Source organism: Rhipicephalus microplus, chromosome 2 (assembly GCF_043290135.1).
Source record: "Rhipicephalus microplus isolate Deutch F79 chromosome 2, USDA_Rmic, whole genome shotgun sequence".
Lineage (NCBI taxonomy): Eukaryota > Metazoa > Arthropoda > Arachnida > Ixodida > Ixodidae > Rhipicephalus > Rhipicephalus microplus.
Window position 1 is genome coordinate 97126550 of NC_134701.1, and position 20830 is coordinate 97147379.

Sequence of the window (20830 nt, forward strand, 5' to 3'; positions counted from 1 at the left end):
TTATAACTGAATTTCCCTGTTCTCTGTAATCAGTCTGCTGAACCAAGCGGACCATGAAAGTTTCTTCGAGGCAGCATGTACAGCATATATTGCGCTTTGAACAATGACATACATATCGTGTGGGGAGCCGGCAATGTCGTCTTTACTGACAGCGGTGAAAAACTTGCAATCCATCGGATTCTCATTTACATCTGCAAACTCGATTTCTTCGTGTGGAAGTGTCAAAATGTTTTGAAGAAGCAGCTTTTTCAGGCATTCGTAGAGTTGGTGCACTAAAACTTGGTACTGTGTTCCTTCTAATTGTTAATTTTTGCCATTTCGATGTTCCAGTGCGTTCGTCTGACATGTATCCAGTAAAACGTACTTGAAGTAAAGTTCCTCTAAACAGTAACGTGAGAGTTGAACCAAGGAATAGCACGTCAGTCTCAGAGCACGGTGTGTTTCCTTTGTCAGGGATCCGCTGCTCATGTCAATTCCCCCCCCCCCTCCCCCGGCGTCCAGCCATTCAACAATGTCGTCAAGGAAAGCTAACTGCATGTCATCTACAGAGCTTATAGGATCTTGCATGCTGTTCCTCAGTCGCTGTCCTCTACAAGGGGCTTAACAATAACTACTCGCCACTACGTGAGGATAATGTCAATGAAAACTGCGGTTGACTCGAAATGGCTGATCTTGAATGCAGAACCGTGCATTTTGATAGCGTTCAACACAAATGGGTTGATGACATCTAAAACTAGCTTTTCATTTTGCGACTCCGAGAAGGTTGGAATAACGATCTTTGCGTTCAGTTTGTAGCGAACCTTCACAGGCGACGTTTTTTCTTCAGTATAAAACTGTCTAACATCGGCAAAAATGGCAGCTTTCATTCGAGGTGGTCATTCGGGCATTCTCCCAGTCAAATCACTATCTGTGAAATAAAGGCAGGTTCCAGGATTTTTTATTAATCTAGTTGTTCTTACACCCTTCAAGAGATGCACAGGGTAGACAACGTAGAGGAGAGGGCGCGCGTTATCAGCTGGATGTGGATAAACAATGCTCACTTGAGTATTTAGACAAAAAAAAACATCATCTTTCTGTTCAGAGCGTTGTCAGTTAACAGAGCAATAACTTTAAGCCCCATTTTCTCAGTATTTATAATAATGTTTCCGCTTTGTTCGTGTGGAATTTCTCCATTCATTTTGCACACAGATGGTATATGAATCTCGTCTTTGTTTGGAGAAAGGAGAGACTCCAGCATGAGCACGTGGGCTGCTGTTGCTGGTTCTTCAGAATTGGCTGCTGTTCCAACTATCTTGTGTATCTTGTGTTGACTCTTTTAAATATTTAGGTGTAACCTTCACATCTAACCTTTCTTGGACTACCCACATCACCAACATCTGCAGTGACGCCTCACGATCATTAGGCTACATACGCCTAAATCTTCGTAAGACGCCCACATATATACGTGCTTTAGGTTACGTAACATTTGTTCGCCCTCAGCTAGAATTCACTTCTGCAGTTTGGTCCCCTCAATACAGCTATTTAACTAACATGCTGGAATCGATCCAGAATACAGCTGCTAGGTTCATCTCACAAAACTACGACCATAGCGCAAGCATAACACAAATTAAAAAAAAACTTATCATTTTCGCTTTTGAGCAGCCGACGTGATCTAAACCTTCTTTCATTATTCCATAAAAACGTACATGAAGCAAGGCCATTATCATTGACTTTGCAAGCATCTGCATTCGCATCAAAGAGACTTAATAATCATAATTCATTCACACGCATATATAGTAAAACATACATTTTTAACTCATCTGCACTCCCCCGTGTCATCCGCATGTGGAACAGCCTTCCAAATGAAATCGTTGCAGAACGCAATTGCAAAAAATTCCGGCACCTTTTATTCACCCATTTACAAGATTATTGCACGTTTTATTCATATAAAAATCGGCACTTGCGTGTTTATCCACTACTAGTATCTCGCTTTTTTTCTCTTACTTTAAACTTATTTTGTTTGATGGTTTCAATACTAACATGCCATTCAGTTGTGTTGTGTTTTATTCAGTGATGTTTTCTTTTGAACAATGGAAAGTCTTTTCACAATTTGTGCTTGTTTTTAGCTTGTTTTTAATCATTATCTCACGCGTTTACTCATCAGATGTTCACTGCCGTTCTATTCCTATTAAAATTATTAGTATTCTTTCTCATTCTTATTCCTGTTAGGATTTGTATAATAATTGACGTTTAGTTCATGTTATTGTTTGTATGGAAAGTGTACCGATTCATGTATGTATTCCTTTTATGCTCCCCTTACACAATGCCCTGTTGGGTCTGTAAGGTATTTTGAATAAATAAATAAATATTGTTCTCCCTTTGTAATCAAAGTAAGGCTTTATGTGAATCTCTTCAATCATCAGAGTTCAATAATCAATCGTTCAATCATCAGTCTTCTCATGGTCTTTCATTGACTTCACTCGCTGTCGTATGTAGGAAACGTAGTGCGTTTGGCTTTTTTCTATTAGTGGGTCAGCACTGTAACTTGAGAAATACGCCAGATTGTTGAAGGATCCTCGCAAAATTACTCTTGACGCAGGATGCATAAGGAGAAGTGGAGTGACAAATACTAACAAACACTAATAGTTCCGCGCTGTAGAAGGCCTTTTGGCAAGAAGGAGGTCCACTTGCTCACTCGGAAATTTCAACAATGCACAATATTGTTCTGGCGTACTAGTATCAGCGATGACTTCCTTGAGAAGCAATTGATAAACCTCAGTACTTCACCGTGTTTTTTCTCTTTCCAGGTTCCAGGTAGCTCGGTCAAGTGCCTCTCAAGCTGCTCCAAAACAAGGAGAGGGTAGGAGTGTCGCACACTCGGATTGGCACAGTGCTACCCCGAGGAAGCGATTGAAGTGTCACTACGTTCAAAACATTAAAAAGCGAAAGATCAAGGAGAACAGTGAACGAGCATTTCATGTGAAGAGAAGAAATATCTTCGATTATACAAAACCTTTCGCACTCATCACTGGCAGTTACTGTCCAAAAACTAATAATGGAGATTCTTGACAGCTTAGCCTTGAATTCCGTATACGGAAAGACTTTGTTTCTTTTTTGCTCGAGTTATGTAGACTCAAGTGACCTGTTTCTAGCTTCTTGCAAAGCAGCGCTTTTCTTACTTGCGATCTTTCTCGCTGCGGATTCACGCCGTGTTTGCTTTGAGCACACGTATTTTGACCAGTTCAGAAAGATAGAAGGTACAACATTGTGCTTCAGCTTGCGTTTTTCCCGTTCTACTGCTATTATCCTTGCTGTTCATTCATCTCAATGTGACAGCATCGTTATGAAATTATCTGCTTGGAAGTGAAGCTCACAAACCTGCGAGCGTAAGAAAAAAGAGCGGCGGTTATAGACGCGCCACGTACGAAACATACTACGCATAGATATAGCCTGGGAATAGATGATCGTTAATAATCATTTACCTACGGTATAAGCACAAATTGTTGAATAAAAAATGGCACAGTGATACGCGTAACATAGCAAACATTTTTTACACGATGCTATGAGTTGTGCTATCCACGGACCAGGGAAGAAGCGCGCCTACAATTCTTCATTTTAAAAAATGAAGGAAGCAAAAAAAAGCAAAAATAAAATAACTTCGAAGGCTGGTTCCAACTTCTGCAATGAAAGGAAAGTACATTTTTTATTGCTTTCGTTTTCGTTCTTGTATCGCATCATGAGAATTTTATTTTCATTGTCGCAATAACTTGCTGCATAACGAAATTCAGCGGAGGATGGTTGCACAAAATAACGTGCAGAATACAAGACACAGAGAACAAACCAGGCATAGTTTATGGCAGTAAGAGCAAAATGGAAAGCATTTTAACTATACTGTGAGGAGCATGTCCTTCTTACCACTGTTTATTTACAAACGCACTTCACTGAGCAGTGAATATTCAGAAAAAATGCATGATTTTTGATCGTTATGTTGAATTATTCTTAGTATATACGAAAAGAGTATGCGCTTTCAATAATTATAGCTGTTGCAGCTAAAACGATGATTCACATACCCGATAAAGCAATGTTGGAACTCTTTACATTTGAATGCACTGTTGGCGTAAAATCCTTTCATGGGGTAGCTCGAGACACGCTTCTGTTCACGCGTCATCACTCGGGAATGAATGCACGCGTACTTTTGGCCCATTGGCATAGCTTTTGCGGCACCCAGGTACACGACATCAGCCTATGTTGCACGAACTGGCAATCGTTGGCATCCTTGCCATTCTCGCCAAGCATAAAATTAGGCATTAGCACGTGTACGCCGAAAAAAAAAGAATGCTCACATGGACACGAAGAACACTGAATTGGGTGCGAACACACGCAACGAAGGCCCCGCCGCGGTGGTCTAGTGGCTAAGGTACTCGGCTGCTGACCCGCAGGGCGCGGGCTCGAATCCCGGCTGCGGTGGCTGCATTTCCGATGGAGGCGGAAATGTTAAAGGCCCGTGTGCTCAGATTTGGGTGCACGTTAAAGAACCCCAGGTGGTCTAAATTTCCGGAGCCCTCTACTACGACGTCTCTCATAATCATATAGTGGTTTTGGGACGTTAAACCCCACATATCAATCAATTATCACACGCAACGAAGAACACAATTCCACAGCAGCTTGGCACACACGCACTGACTTGCGTGTGTGGACCCAGTGTGGCCAGATGCCTTTCCAGTTCTTTCGCTTGACATTCACCATGATGCAGCATGCGGATAGAGGAGGATGTGAAGAGGGCTGAAGAATTTTTAGATGGTGCTGGATGGACGCACAGATAAACGAATGCTCGAACAGACGCACGGACGGACGGATGGACCCACAGACAGTCGTATAAACGGACGCATGGACGGACGAAAGCGCGGATTGACTGATGGACGCTTTGCCCCACTCATAATATTGCCCTCCGTGGATATGCTATGATTTTTTGCATTCGTGCCCTATTTCATGCTGGAACTTAAAAGAACACATGCTGCGTCCTAAGTACTACAGCGCGTCTGTAATTCACCTGTAGAACAGAGCAATGATTGGCTATTTCCGTTCTAACCTTGAGCACTTTTTCGTTAGAAATGCAATTACTACGCAAATTATGAGATAAACGTTCATTGTTTTCCGCTATAACGTTACGCTTGGCAGAGCATTAGAATCGGAAGCTTCGGTAAAACTTGCCATTAAGTCAAAACGTTTGACCGCGAACTAGAGAATTGAATACGTGCCTTAACGTGCAAGTCACACGCCTGAAGTTTGTCCAATTGCCTGGCATCAAGTAACACACCAGTATATATCCGGTGAGAGATGGGAAATGAAGGCATTGTGTAGTTGAACTGTTTGGCAGTGACACTTAGCTGAGGCACACACGTCTGTAACCTTTCTCGCCGATTAGGAAACAGGTAGCCTAGTGAAAACACCGGATGGGGCACTGGAGGTGACAAAGCGCTCCTACGAGAACCTTTACGCTGAGCCAACTGCGCTCTCGGCTGAATTTCCGTTCGTGAAAAACGGTCAGGTATACGAGCTCTGCGACTCTCCAATCGTGGAAGAGGAGCTCTTCGCAGCTTTAGCGACTATGAAGCGTAATTGTAGCGCGGGCACCGACGGTTGGAATGTGCCTGGGAAGCCTTTCACCGCTCTGTTGAATAGACTGCTGCGTGAAGGGACGCAGTAAGTGACTCAAAAGAAGGACTGATCACTTTCCTATTTAAGGACGAGTCGAGCCGCACCGACCGACAAGGGTGGTGCCCCGTCACACTACTCAACTGCGACTACCAGCTCATAGCCAAGTGCCTGTCTGTCAGGCTCACTCCAGTACTCAGTACTGTTTTGTGACCATACCAGGCGCGCTGAGTTACAGGACGACCCTGCCAACTACATGGCTTCGCGAGTAGAGACCTGATTGAATGGGTACATGCTGTTATGCCTGCGAGTCCACAGCGAACGTCCATGCCTCTGAAAAAGGCATTCTGTGTCAAGGCCAGCACGCGAGCCCGCCTGACGCGAACAACTCAACGGCGTCATCACGCGGCGGTGCCTTTCTGCCGCGCACGCACAGTGAGTGACCTCAGCCAGCGAGCCCGTCGAAGCAATTGGCGACTTCATGTCTGGCGAGTCTGACGCAATGCGTGGCGACGTCACTCGTCCTTGGGTGCAGCCACGTGCAGCGCCGCGGCTCCAGATTCAATGAGAATGACGCGGCCCAGCGGCGACCCCATTGGAGGATTCTGACCTCACGACCAGTGGCGCTTCTGGTTGGACATTTGGTTACTCAATAAATCCACCCGGTGCGTATGCAAGAAGCCCTGCGGCGCGTCGCGAAGAGTACACCTATGTGTTAGAGAGGAGTGCGCGGCTCTTCGGGTCTCTGAGCTGTCGGCCCCAGTGCCGAACTTGTAATGCCTCTGTATATATGCTGTACATTCATCTGGTTTAACTCACCGTCTCGTCCGCTCGTCTATCAGCTTTGTGCAGAAGCAGTCGCGAGCTGAGAAACCTACGCTACCAAACGGTTGGTGACCTTCACGGCGGAGTTCGAAACAGTGGCACCTTCGGGACCGTGTTGGCGTCGCCCTCTTTCGTAACAGTGGGGAGCAGTGGCGGGATTCGTGGCGCCCTTCGTAACGTCGTAGGAGGCGCGCTTCGTAAATATGCAAGGGACGTTCCGGACATTCTACGCTCATTTGATCAGGAAAAGGCGATCGACAGAATTAGCCATCGGGCCATCTTTCAAGTTTTAACTGAGACAGGATTTAGCGACAGACTAGTGAGTATAAATAGAGCTCTCTATTCTCAACCAACGTCTGCTGTCATCATACAGGATCGCATCTCGGAGTCATTCGACGTGTGCAGGGGGGGGGGGGGGGTCAGGCAGGTCAAGCTGTTCTCGCCTGCCCTGTACGTGCTCGCCATTGAACCGGTTCTGCAGAGACTGCCTGGTGACAGCCGACTTTGTCAGTTTTCCCTTCCACCAGGTGTTCCCCCCCCCCCCCCTCCACAGTCGCGCTGTTTGCTTACGCGGACGACTCGTTTATTGTCGTCCGAGACGAGGCAACCGTTTCCACCGTCTTGGAAGTAGGTGAGTGGCGCTCGCGCTAATCGTTCGAAAAGTGCAGCAATGTACTTAAACTCCACTCCCTCTAGCGTGTAGCCCGTACACGGCTTACCCGTGAAGGCGATGCGGCGCATTCTAGGTTTTTACTTTTAACCGGGAGGCCTGATTCCTTAAAACTCGCGGATAGCTGAAGACACGAAAGAAGGAAAGATAGGAGAGGTCCTGACATCTTTCATTGTGAAGTCGTGGTGAAGTCGGCCTTATTGACTGGGCAAATTCTCCTCTCTTGTTTATATTCGATTGTAAAGCAGAAGGTGCGACTCTCTCTCCGGCTCGGAAAGCATGTGGTCTGCGCAGCACACATGTTGTGACGATCCGAAACTAATGGAACGGGGCTCAACACTCTGGGCCAGCGCGACACCTTCAGCGAAATCATTTCGCCCGAGTATTACCAGCGAGTAACGGCTCGCTGACAACGAAGCAAGTACAAGAGAACGCTCGCTAGATACACTGACAACGGCGAGTGTTTTCACATCATTAATTCAGCAACTGTACAGACAACACAATCAGTCGTGCGCCTTACTTATTCTAAGGTTGCATTCCAACACGGAACTGACGCAGTGCCTGGTCACTGTGCCCGTGTCCTGCGCGATACCCACCGGCGTCGGCATTCTGCGACCGTGGTGACTTTGAGCACGGTGCAAGTGACACTTGAACGCGGTTGATCTAACGTTGAGATTACAATTCTGAGGGCGAGTATCACAAGCCTTACAGAAAAAGGTGTTTTATCACGCACATGCAAGTTGTTACTGTACATGTACCGAACACGAAAATACGTGCGTGAAAATTGTCCTCATCGCGTCTTGCTGGGCACAGCAGTTTTGTCCGTCGCCACTTGCAGGAGCACTGCCCAACCGTCACTGAGATGCGAGGCGTTCGTCGTCGTTCCGCTTCGTCATGGTGCCCAATCTAATTTCACTGAACAGATGAAATGCTACATCCACGTCATTCGCCACATGACACATGAATATGCGTTTGTTCTACGCACTGTTCAGGCTCCGTGGTAGACGAAAGGTTTTGTAACTTTGCTAAGTGTACAGTAACTGCCAGGAGAACACTGCGTAACCAATAAATTGGCGCAGAGCATGGATATTGTCAACCACGGCTCAGCAGGATACCTGTGGAGGCACGCATAAACGCCGTCAGCCGCGGCCACTTACTGCTAAACCAGCTACACTGCGAATCGCCTAACCATAGCAACGCTGCCATTACCATCTGCGAATATCACCGTCATGATGTCATTTCCTCCACACTATTCACGTAGCGCGCTGGCTGGGCTTGCCCTCTCCTATCTTTCCTTCCTCCGTGGCTGAAGATAAGCTAGAAGCAAGAATTCAGGAGCTTGGCACTCCCTCTTGTCCACTGACTGCAAGGGTAGCAATTGTAGGATCGTTACTTGTTTCGCTCGCGACGATACAGCGCGTCAATCCAGAGTGTGACGTAGTCGAGGTGCAACTCCAAGAGTTAGTCAACTTGATAGCCTCGCCTCTGTCTGAGGACTACAAGATGTTTGACTTGTCCCGGCACAAGCTGAACTGGCATTTCATCACTGCCAGCTTTCTCGACGCCAGGCGGGCTCTTTTTATGTACTGTCTGGGATGAGGGTGTATGCCAATAATGCACAGACCCTTCACCCAAATATCCAGTGAAGTGTTCGCCCTTTTTTGTCAAAGTCGAGAGGACGAGGTTCATATCTTCTGTGAGTGCGCTCTTCCAAAGGACCTACTCCGAAAGATAGCCGACTTATCTCAGCTCCTGGGAATTTCATATCCCATGGTCCGCTATTTAAATACGGCCCCTTCTCACGCGGTCTACCAGTTCTCTCTTGTTCTCGTCGAGTGTCTTTACGAAGTTCGATTGGCGCGATGCAAGGTCGTTTACGGAGGGGGGTGCCGAGACTTCATGAAATACTTGCAGAAGTACAGAAGGAAGTCTGGTTTCATCTCTTCCGTGAGCGGTATCGCCTAGACGCGAAGAAGTTTCTGAAAGTTTGGCACCAACCGGCAGTGATCTGCAGTGAATCTCAAGCGCAACTATAATCATCCAACTATGATGGCGGAACATCTAGCAGCATGATTTGGCGAGGCATCACTTGCCTGCATGCCTTGATTACGTCCTGCGGCTTGTTCCTTTCGCGCTCGGGTGAGACCCCCCACGGCGTGGTTTGGTTACATTCTGCTCGGTGGCTTTTAAAGACGATATTAAAGACGATCATCTTTCTTGGGGACATTCAAGAAAAAAATTTTGGTTGGTCTGTCTGTACAATTGTCTGTTTGTCCGCCCTTAATTATTTTTCAAACGGCACCACATGGCCAACCCCATCGGCAGTGCCCACAGATAATGCTCAAGGTTTAGCGTTCATAGTTGTGCGATTGTGAATCAAAAAGCAATTATTGCGCATATCTGAGGCACCATGACAACACGTCGATGTTTTGTATGTCTGCTTTTATACTAAAGGAGGCACACACAAGTAACTCTAAAGATTTTAGCATTTATCGCACTGCGCTGACAAGGCAACGCGATGCTGAAAAAGGTGAGTGTTGTGTGCTCAAATTTGGGTGCACGTTAAAGAACCCCAGGTAGTCAAAATTTCCAGAGTCCTCCACTACGGCGTCTCTCATAATCATATGCTGGTTTTGGGACGTTAAACCCCACAAATCAATCAATCAAAAAGGTGAGTGTTTCCAACGTTTTGCCACGACGTCACGGTGGTGGCACCTACCCGTCGCTTTGCATTCTACACTTTGTCACCTCCGAGACTGGCGCGCATCTTTCTCCGCGGACGCGAACGCCTTCGTTTTCGAAGATAACTGCCAGATGGCGCTCGTGTTTACCGTGCCTCGATGCGCTCGTTCACTTCCGCTACACGCTCGAGGCACTCTAACCCAGCGCCTCCAGAATACCATTCACCGATTTTCTTGCGCAGAACATCCAATAAACGTTTTTTTTTTCACTCTCTCTAAACGCGACTATCGTCTTTCCGCGACATTTGCAGTGCAACATGCAGATTCGGGGCAATTTTTTTACTTCTCTCTTCTCCGGGGTATTGCAGTTTGTTTGAGACGGTGCACACTTTGGCGGGCACTTCCTCCTTCTCTTCTGCTCCTCTTTCAGCGAGATAACGCATGCACTCGTTCCCTCTCCGAGCCTTAGCGCGCGTAATTCAAGCCGTTCGCTGACAGGCAACAAGCGGGCACAACTGTGTGACGTGTTTTTGCGCGCGCCGATCGCCTTAGTCGCGCCGCGGAGCGTGGCCCAACCGCTTTCTTCGAGCGGGTACCATGGGGCCTTCGACTACTCGTCGCTACAGAAAGGTCGCATCTCCGTGCTCGCTGACCTCGTCAGCTGCGCTAAAGAGTGACCCCCTTGCCTGGGTAAGGCATCGTTCATCTCGTTGGCGTGGCGCCGCTAGATTAGTCGCGTATGTTTGGCGCTTCGCACCGAGAGGACGCGACACCCCTGTTCGGTCAGGGCCGTTCGCCCAAAACAAAAAAAAAACCCACCCTCCAACCCAGGACGCGACGCTTACCGGGGTGAACGTAACTGGATGATGAGGGGCCGCTGAATGTTACGTGCTCTGGGACGAGGCATTTTCGGGTGCCAACTCCCCTTATTTTCTGACAACAATAAGCATAACACATTCGCGGCCATATCTTGGTGTGCGTAGATTATAGTTTGGGATGGCTCTTTGCGCTCACCTAGTTGAGTACAAAGTACTTATATTGATTGATATGTGGGGTTTAACATCCCAAAGCCACCATATGATTATGAGACGCCGTAGTGGAGGGCTCGGGAAATTTCGACCACCTGTGGTTCTTCAACGTGCACCCTAATCTGAGCACATGGGCCTACAACATTTCCGCCTCCATCGAAAATGCAGCCGCCGCAGTTGGGATTTGAGCCCGTGACCTGCGGGTCAGCAGCCGAGTACATTAGCCACTAGACCACCGCGGCGGGACAGTACAAAGTACTGAAAATTGCTAAACACTTTGTCTAAACAAACATATAACTCGGTCTAACTTTATGTCATATGAACGTATCGCCGTCACTTCGATCGCTCGATCACTATGTATTTTCGTCGCGATGACCTCATCAATCCTGAGGCCCACGGGCGGCTTTAAGCTTTTCCAAAAAAAACTACCCCTTACTCTAAATTGTAAACAACTTTTTCTAAACACAAAGTAGCACAGCATTGTCGAGAATGTGGTGCTCTTACACCAGTGCCTTCCAGGAAGAGATATTAGAGGCGTAGCTTTTTAAGCAACGGGCCATGCGTCCCCGATGTTTGTTATAGTATTAGCAGTAGTTGTCGTCGTAGTAGTAGGTAGCCATCTCTCGTTTAGTCGTCGGAATGTCCACGGGTTGGCAGTACTTGTATATAATAATTTTATGATCAAAAGATGCGCTATGGCAGTACTTGGAGTGCTCACTAAATGGACGGACGAAGGGATGCACGGACAGGCTTAAAAGCAGACGAACGACAAGCAGACGAGCAAAGGCGCACATACGGACGGATGGATGCACGGATGGCCGCAGGGAAGGACGCATGAACGAACGCAGGTGCGGACGCATAAACAAACGGAAGCAAGAACAAATGTACGGACGGATGCACGGACGGACTGATGGACGCTTCGCCCCACTCATCATCATTCACTCCGTTGATATGCTGTGATTGTTTTTTTATCAACAGGTCTTATCAAATGTGGGGCCCAGAGGACGGCTTTATGTTTTCCCACAGCGGACTACCAAGTGCTCCAAATCGTTACCCTGTTTTTTCAACACACCAGAAATTGTTCACCACTTTGTGTAAACACATTTATGAAAATTCGGCCTGGGTGGGATAGTGAGTGCTGCACGCAGAGCTTACAGTTGTACTTAGGCTGGAACCGAATATAGTGCCTCAAAAATAAAACTGGTGTCAAAACATTGGGGTAAGTTACCTCGGTCAGATCCTTCTTCATCAGCTTCTCTCTTATTTGCCATTAGCAGAGTTGTTGCTACGGCAGACATCGGCCCCCAGTGCATGCTTCGCCGCCTTCCAAGGTTTCACGTTTATATAACTGGAACATTCTTTCGCACATGCTTTGTCCCCCCCCCCCCCAAATTCAGAGTTTTTTTTATCCTAACGAGTCATCTTTCAGATAAAGCAGTGTACACGAGGTAATAAAATGGCATTCTAGCCAAATTTTCAATTTTCTAAGAACCTCCGCTACCGAAAAGGCGACTTTCAACGCATTCGTCATCTACAACAATCGCCTGTTTTAAACTGAGCTAATCTATACTTTTTAACAAACCCGAAGATGAGTAGATAATCACAATTGCTTCAGAAACTGCCTGTGTGACAGAATTTATACATCAAGATAATTCACTGTAACCTTTTTTTGTTTTTTTTAGTAATACTGAAATGAGGTACCAAATGGGGCATGTATGAGTGATCATCAGGGTGCAGAAGATTGACCGTTGTTGCCACCTATGTAAAAAAAAAGAAACATTAGTTAGTCATGATGCATGTTCGTATATCCAAGTTTATTTTAGCTTGCAGTTCTTATTGAAGGCTGTTCCACATAGCTTCTAAGTGACTAGGCATTGTTCAAATACATCATTGCGCACCACTCTTTACTGTACCTAATATAATCATTCCTGGTTGTTTAACGCATGACACAAGCGAAAATTTACGCCAGAAAGCGTCAAGAAATAGCGGACCCGTTTTCTTAATAAATTCGCGCCGTTGAATAAGCGAAACTTCAGTGCAGATCAAACTAAGTTGAAGATACTTTTTGTGTTTTTCCAGAAAGCTTTAGTGTAGCTGAGTGAGAGCTGATCGTTATTTTGACTGTGAAATTGATTTATTATGAGAAAAATTTCTTGCTTCAATACTCTCCTTGTCGTTGCAGCGTTCACACTTCTTCTCTCTTTAGGAGATAAAGGAGGACTTTCTAAAGCTTTAGCAGTTAAAATTCGTCTCCCGAAAAGAAACCCAGTTCGAATGGCATTCGGCCGCCGTCCCGGCTCACCTATAAAGCCTGTAAAGCAACCACCGGCGCCGTATGTAACGCAAAAATTGCTCGGCCAAACGATCCCGCTATGCAGGAGGAATTGGGGTACTTCATGTATAAGGTAAGCAAAAGCTTTTTACTAATGCATAGTGTAGCCAATATCTTGCACTTCTATACCATCTTTAAATATCTCTTAGGTAGATCGAATGTGCTTCATCATCACTTTCTTGGTTAGTTTGCTTTCCGCCGAATCTAAGTAATGATTACAACAGTTTACTATTTAGGAAAAACGGCATTTGCGTTTTGGATGAAGTTGACTCAGTAATGTACTCCTCTTTGGCAGCACGCGAAGTGCAATGATGTAAGAGACAGCCCGAAAGTACCAAAGTTTCTAACAGATTATTTCCTAAGTTATCATGACACATTGAGATTCCGCGTCTATTAGACATTGTTAGACAGACAGACAGACAGACAGACAGACAGACAGATAGACAGACAGACAGACAGACAGACAGACAGACAGACAGACAGACAGACAGACAGACAGACAGACAGCGAAAGTTTTTAGTACCGGATGAGTTACTTCAGGACCCTCTAACGGGGGGCCGTTGTAACTTCTGGCCGCGCCCACGTAGATGATAAAATGCCGTGACGCTCCGGCCTATTCTAGGCTCTCTGGACTGTCCTGATTCGCCTGCTGAGTTCCGTAGTTATCATGACCTCCTCCTATTCGGTTTCGCTTGAGAGAAGGTTGTAAAGAAGCATGGATCTTCGCCGGAGCATGCGAGCCATAGAGTAGAAGGTTTTATTGCAGTTAGGGCAGCTAGGGTCAATGTCCGCGTATATTTTACTTAGGAATCCGCGGGATGGAAAAGATCCCGTCTGCAACATTCTGAAGGTCGCTGATTGTGCTCTGCTGAGTTTTCGTGAGAAAGAGGATAGATTCTTCTGCCAAGTTGGTGAGGCGTGGTTATTTCATTGAGTGTGAGTAGTGCATCGTTCTGCTGAGTCCCTTCCTGCCCCTCCGTAGCCTCCAGACTGTCGTGGCTTGTAAGTTCTCGCGCACACTCATGTGAGCTCGTTGGTGTCTGGGAAGTCTTCGAGAACATTCTGCCTCGTGTGTGTGGGGAACCAAGTGATAACACGATAACCTGGACAAGCCCTCTTTTCTAGAATGGAGGCTGCCTCTCGAGCGAGGTTGCCTGATTGGTAAGGTCTCATTGCGTCTGTTGAGTCGGTGTAAATGTGGGAGCGCTCTGGGTCAGACAAGGTCAGGGCAACCGCGCTTTGCTCTCCTATACCCGGGGTGGCCGTCTTTACCAAGGCGGAGGAGCGAAGCACCCCCTTCCCGTCTATAACTGACAACGCAAACATTCTACTGTTACCGTACTGCGCTGCATCGACAAACGCGGCGGAGCCGATGTCATGCCTAACTATCTTCAGGATGGCTCACACACGAGCTTTGCGCCTAACCTCGTTGTGTTTTGGATGTACGTTTCGCGGGGAGGGCCCCACCACGTAGGTTTAAGTTTTTTACTAAAATCATATACAACGAATTGCAATTTTTCACTACATTCATATACGACGAGTTGAATTTTTTTACTACGTTCATATACGACAAACATACATTCTCGTGAGTCTCTTGATTTATTTGGTAAACACACAAAAAGCACCTTATCTTTTAACTCATATGTGTAGAGTTGTCGGCAAACTATAGTCGAACTCTCTGCAGCGTGTCCTGAAACGACTTGATTGACGCCTGCGCAGCGTATCTTCAAGTTACAATGCTCAGATGATAAACATGAATGCCGGCATGATGTATGTACTAGCACACGGCGGTATTATCTCGAAAAAAAACTGCTAGCATCAGTCAGTGCAGTTTAGGTGACACAGCAGTGTGCCAGACTTGATTGATTTTTATGTGGGGTTTAACGTTCCAAAACCATCATATAATTATAAGAGACACCGTAGTGGAGGGCTCCGGAAATTTCGACCACCTGGGGTTCATTAACCTGCACCCAAATCCGAGCACACGGGCCTACAACATTTCCGCCTCCATCGAAAATGCAGCCGCCGCAGCCGTGATTCAAACCCGCGACCTGCTAGTTAGCAGCCGATTACCTTAGCCACTAGACCACCGCGGCGGGGCCAGAGTGCTAGAGTCAAGCTTGCTGACGACTTTGCGTCTATTTCGCTTTCACTTATTAGTTCGTACATTGTCATTTGGAAAGTTTAGGTACGATGTGAAGTGAAAAAAAAAAACACCTTTAAATGACAGTTTTTTATTATTTGGTCTTTCTAGTTACGCAGTTCGTTGCTCATCATGGTGCTGCCCTAATTCCTATCTAGCCATTCTTTTTTAAAGGACCTCCCATCACCCACGAAGCCGAAGATGAAAGTGCCAGTTTTGTGTCGGAAGATCCACTTGATGTGTAGTATTTTTAATTCTTTCACAATCCTAATAAGAACATATTGTAGCGAAACGTCGGGGTTGTTCAAAGTTAGGCGCATCGGACGACCAGGGAGACGAATAAGTGTGGGTGAAACTCCGCGGAGGCAATCGATGAGACGTCAACACGATAATTTTGGGGAGCACTCATTGGGGGTTTATTCAGCTAACACAACTTCAATTTACAAAATGCACTGAGTCACAAAGACAAAACATAGAAAATGGTGACATACCCCTCGGCCTGCATGGCCTGGTCTCCCGTGGTGAGATCCGCCGTTGACCCCGACTCCGCTCACTTTTCAAGTTCAAACATCCTCTTTTTAACCCTTGGTCGAACAAAGAGTTTTCACAAAAACCAATCACATGTTGGGACTCGCAGCATCACAACCAATCACAGAAACACTTTCATAAAAGGCACTACAGTTGTAAAAACCTTCTTACCAAATGAAACACGCAAAGGGATAAGTTCTCCACACGGGACACTCTCTCCCATACCAGGCCGTGCTGCCTCCTTCGGCCGACTACCGTCGGTGGCCGTTTCCACGCTCGGGCCCCGTAAGTTTTTTCATTAACTGTTGCTTCCTAGAAGCGTCCTTAAGAGCGATGGGTACACCATTGCTTACCAGGTGTACATGCGACAGCGAGGCGCCCCGACATCCTAACAACAGCGCGAGAGAATATGGTCGATTACCTGCCGCCACTATGTCTCGCTCAGGCTAAGTGGTCGCGTCCCCATGTCATTCTCAATGACACGCGTGCCTGTTAACAATGGCTTAGACTCAGACGGTGACGCCGGACCTGCCTCTTGCTAGACGCTTTTCCGAGTAAGCTTTCCCCTTCTAATCCCGAACGGGGGCGACCTTGACTGCTCCGTTTGTAAGCCGTAAAAGAACAAGATTCTCCGCGAAACCTTGCTCTCGCGACAATATAATAATGCTCCTAAAGAATTATCTACAAATAAATTGCAAATAAATTGATAAAATCAATAAAGTTACCACAAGTGCTGGAGTTTGAACGAAGACTGCTCAACTATAAAGGTGATTTTCTCAGTAGTGGATTATACAATCGCAGTTACGAACAGTCAATATACCTTATTCGTACTAAGGCAGTGTAATCGTCATGAAAAAAAATTAACCAATGACTTTTTTTGAAATCAAAAAGCGTTCTTAAGGGGCTTTTCGGTGAGACATATCACGTTACATTAAACTGCGTTAGGCACGAGACACCAGAGTAGACGCAGACAGGACAAACGAAGCGTTTCTACAACCTGCTTCTTATCTGGTGTTTCTGTGCCAGCGCAGCTTAAGTTTGCATGCTTTCCATACATGTTTCCTTGAATTTCACCATAGTGGAAAAAGAATCGTCTCTATGCAAACATGTACACTCCATCTGGACCATTGTACATACCGATAAATTTGGACGTCGCCACAGAAGCAACGCATTCCGCTTTGACTTGAAAGCAGTGCTTCATCGGCAATCACTACGTACACTGAATCTTCACATTTCCATATCATTTAGACGCATTTAAAATAAGAATCTGCGGGAATATTCACTTCCCAATGAAAACCAAGTTCGAAATCCTGTTTGCTGGTGTGCCCCGCCGCGGTGGTCTAGTGGCTAAGGTACTCCGCTGCTGACCCGTAGGTCGTGAGATTGAATAACGGCTGTGGCGGCTGCACTTCCGATGGAGGCAGGAACGCTGTAGGCCCGTGTGCTCAGATTTGGATGCGCATTAAAGAGCCCCAAGTGGTCGAAATCTCTGGAGCCCGCCACTACGGCGTTTTTCAAAATCATATGGTGGTTTTGGGACGTTAAACCCAACATATCAATCAATATGTTTGCTGGTGTTTGCATCTTTGAGCCCAATTTCTGCGAAATCCATCCAAACTCTTTCAAAACTTATGCTGAGCCACCGCCTCTTTAGCAATTACATGACACGCGCAAATGTTTCCCACTCGTAATATGTGAATATGCGCGTTGGATGCCTAAACATTTGAATTAGCGCAAATATAATGCGGAGGCTTGCAGAAAAGTGCTGATGCATGGCGTTGCCAAGATAAATTCAGACACAGCATGGCTTACGCATCACGACTTTGCAGAGGATTCCTGACACCCTAATTTTTCCAGCTTTTTTTACGCATCCGTGTTGGGTGGCCCTATATGATTTTATTTCATGTTCACCTTTTCTCTTTCTTTTAGATGATTTGACGCACAAGGAGAACTGTGCTTGCCCTGAGAAAACGTGAGGCATCTGAAGGAATACAAACCTGTTTCCGATGAAGTCAATGAAAAAGTCTTTTTATTGGCCATGTTGGCAAGAAGTGTTTGTTGGGGTCATTGATACCCCCAATAATAGTTTGATTTCACGGGATCAAAGCAGACATTCATGGAATAATAAATGGGATAACAGTGTAAGTTTTGGTTTCTGACAGTGAAGCTGTTCTGAAGGCGCGGATGCGTTGTAAGATAATACTAGGCCTAATTATCGAAATTCTACCAAACAGTGGTGACTGTTTTAAATATGTGTTACGCTCTTTGCAGCGACTAGGCTTACTTTTCTAACGTGCTATTTATATATATATAGTTCATAAGCTATTATAGCAAAGGAACCTTAAAGAGGTTGGAGAGTGAGTAGCAGTAGTGTAAACGCAACTAAACACTACACAACTGTAATTCTGCAATAACACATCGTAAAAAAATGCGCAAACGTTCTACAATGCTTTTTCACGTTATACAGATAAAAAAGATGACACCCATCAAAATATATGAAACAGGACGATGAGAGAAGCAGCAAAAGAGAGAAGGAACCAAACAGCTTCAGTGTCCGAAACGAGAAAGTGAACAAATAAACTCCTACGAAATGCGAAGGTATTTAGTTGGGCGTGTTGGTAATACATAAATAATAATATCGTAGCTCGTAAAATCTGTCCCTTCCCTTGTCCTGTGCCTTAGTTTTTACGCACTACGATATTATCCGCTACGAAATGCAATCTGATTTGGACCCATCTGCAACCAGTCACTTCACAATAGGAAACTGCGGGGCAGTCCACGGAGGTGAAGTGTCAACCATGATCCGAAACTACGATTTAAAATGCTCTATTAAGCTATATATATATATATATATATATATATATATATATATATATATATATATATATCTATTGGACGTTGAGTATCACAGTAAGTGTGTTAGAACTCTCGTCCATACGTGGCGAAATAGCTTCTATTTGTGAGTGTAATGCTACTATACCCGATAAGGGATCAGAAAGGTTTCGATGCCAGTCGTTAGGTAGTCAGTAGGAGTTGCCATTCATTGAATGCCTACAGCACGTATTAGGTTTCGTGGCCTCTAAACCTATGTTTCATTTATTGTCTCGAACTGTGCCTGTGTGCTTTCATTCTTGACATCTATTTTCTTTCAAAACACTCCATCGAAGTTGACTACAGCTCTGAAAGGGTTGTACGGTTTGATCAATGAATCACTGCGACGCCGCAACTTGTACACCCCAGAATTTATGTTTTTCTGAGTTTACTCGCTTTCTCCCTCTGACACGCTGTGCTTCTGTTATAGACAGAACCTCGACGCACCGCAGCTAATAGGCGTGCTTTGAACGCGAGATAATGACCTGCCAAGCAAAATATCTTAAATGTTTAAGAATTCGTTTCACTTAATCGTTGCAAACGAGATTTTCTATGCCCGTGCTACCCAATGACACCGCACTGACGTACGCCTCTTTCCTTAAAAAAAAAGGATGTCGTTAAACTCTGGATCCCTCACAAATACGAGCGAAAATCCACTGCCTGTCACTTCATGCTCGTCAACTGCTTACATTTGTAAAAAGATTGCTTCTGATCTTCCTCTGCCACCAACAACTTTGTCACCTTAGGTCTCGTTATCGCTCTTGTCACTTGTCATCGCTCTTGTGTTGTTATGTCTCTTGTCACCCGTTGCATCAACAATGGTGACCCATTTTCAGGAAACCGCATCGAGTCTCCTCTTCTAGAAGGACCATCACACAAAAATTCGGCCGATCCCACGTACCTGAGAATCGACGATATGCGAAGCATACGGAGGGAACCTGACCGTACTGCATATTTTTTTCTGAGCGACACATCATGAAATGACGCTAAGTACGTACAAACGTTGCACGCAGAGACATATTTTGAAGAGTTGCAGATGTATATATAACCAGTTGTTTGCACTTGCGCAACGATGTCGACTGGCACATGCGTATTGGCAACAGAGGAAGCTGATATGAAGTGCTGATGCTCGCGAAGATGCCGGCCGTAACACTGCTACATAAATCACTGCTATAGCGCCTGGCACCTAACCACTATTGAGGTTAACCGAACGTAACGGCTGTATCAAAGGAGTGCATATGTAATGTTTATAAAATTGGGTAGGCCGAACTGCATACACTATTGACGTTTTACGAAGATTAACATCTATTTGAAAAGTAGTTCCGAGACATGGCACAGCTCTCTGGCAGAGTGCTTGACTGCCACGCAGAATGCTTGGGTTCAATTCCTGCTGGGACCCTGAAATTTATTATTTGCATTCGCCGGGGCGGGGGGTCAACACTGCCTGTGTCAGTTTTTCTTAACACTGACATTTATCCTATGCCTTCGTTGGGTCGACGCTACCCTTGTCGGGTATTGCTTAACACTCACGCGTTAGAATTGGCCGTGTGTGTTCTCGTCGTTCCTGGGTAGATACTAAGCGACAATCACCAGTGGCACACAGCCACATACCAACAGCATATACACTCTAAGGCAAAAGGGTGTTGAAGGGTGTGTGGTTCGTCTTTTTGGGGACTAATGAGCCTGCCACGAACATTAATCCCTTTAAGAACTAACGGCACCGGGCCTAACAGTTAGTCCCCACTGACGAGCTTAAGGGACTAACATTTAGTCCTCACATTTAGCCCTACTAAGTAACTGTTAGTTCCACAATTCACTTAGAAAAGACTAGCATTTATACCTCACAGTTGCACCTGATAGGGCAATTGTTAATCCCCACATTTACGCCTTACCGGGCAATCGTTAGTCCTCACAGTTGCACCTTGCCGGACAAACGGTTGAGCCACTCAAATACTCTAATCGGATGAACTTTTTGTCCCAATTGCAAACATTGTTTTTGTTTATTTTCCGCCAGGCTAATACTTTTTTCGCCTGTTTTTCTGCGCAGTGAGCAACAAAATGCGCTGAGAAGAACACGCAATAAAAGTAGTTAGCCACCTATGTGTAACTGCTTTCGCA

The 20830-nt window shown here is 45.7% G+C and overlaps 1 long non-coding RNA gene across 2 annotated transcripts; it reads left to right on the top strand.

Annotated features, from left to right (window-relative positions):
• Nucleotides 1–12803: 12803 nt before the first annotated feature.
• LOC142785339 (uncharacterized) lies at nucleotides 12804–19657 on the top strand. Of its 2 annotated transcripts, XR_012888925.1 has the most exons (3): nucleotides 12804–13243; nucleotides 17771–17982; nucleotides 19549–19657. It is a non-coding gene; the product is annotated as an uncharacterized LOC142785339 (long non-coding RNA). The 2 variants fall into 2 exon arrangements; XR_012888926.1 differs by lacking the exon at nucleotides 19549–19657 and having other exon boundaries at nucleotides 17771–17986.
• The last annotated feature ends 1173 nt before the right edge of the window (nucleotides 19658–20830 follow it).